Below are 582 nucleotides of genomic sequence, written 5' to 3'. Positions count from 1 at the left end.
AAGCATTAATATGGGGCATACAAACCCTACAGGAAAAGGGAAGAGAAAACATCTCTACGAATCACAACACTTGGGAAACTGACAAAATTAGTCCAATCCAAGCCTGGACTAATCACAGTATTTTAATTCACTTTTGAGGAAAGAGAAGAAATCAAGTAGAAAACACTGACAAAGTTAGCGGGTTATATGAAAATAAAGAGTACTTCTGAAAACCAAAATGCTGGGGCAACCACGTGGTGTAGCGTTAGGTGGAAGCCAGACCCACATGGCCAACCAGGGCTTGAGTTCCAGTCTGGTTGACATAAAACACACTGACACGTGGATGTGTACCCATAATAGAATGAAGAACCCGATGGACCCTGCTGGGATGAAGAACTGGGAGGAAAAAGGACTGCAATATAACCACGCCCCGCTTGGGGGTATCCCTTTGGCATACACCCTTTATCATAAAGAACCCCCCAAAATGCAGTGTTACTGAGGAAGTCTATGTGTGGCAGGGAAATGTGGTTTAAATTAATGAGCAAAAAAGTACAAATTATACAGTAGAGATAAATTTCAAGATAATTTCTTGTTATTCATTTT

This window comes from Tupaia chinensis, unplaced genomic scaffold (assembly GCF_000334495.1).
Source record: "Tupaia chinensis unplaced genomic scaffold, TupChi_1.0 Scaffold148175_1, whole genome shotgun sequence".
In the NCBI taxonomy this organism is placed as follows: Eukaryota; Metazoa; Chordata; class Mammalia; order Scandentia; family Tupaiidae; genus Tupaia; species Tupaia belangeri.
The sequence above is the reverse complement of the archived record's forward strand: the minus strand, read 5'-3'. Positions refer to the sequence as shown.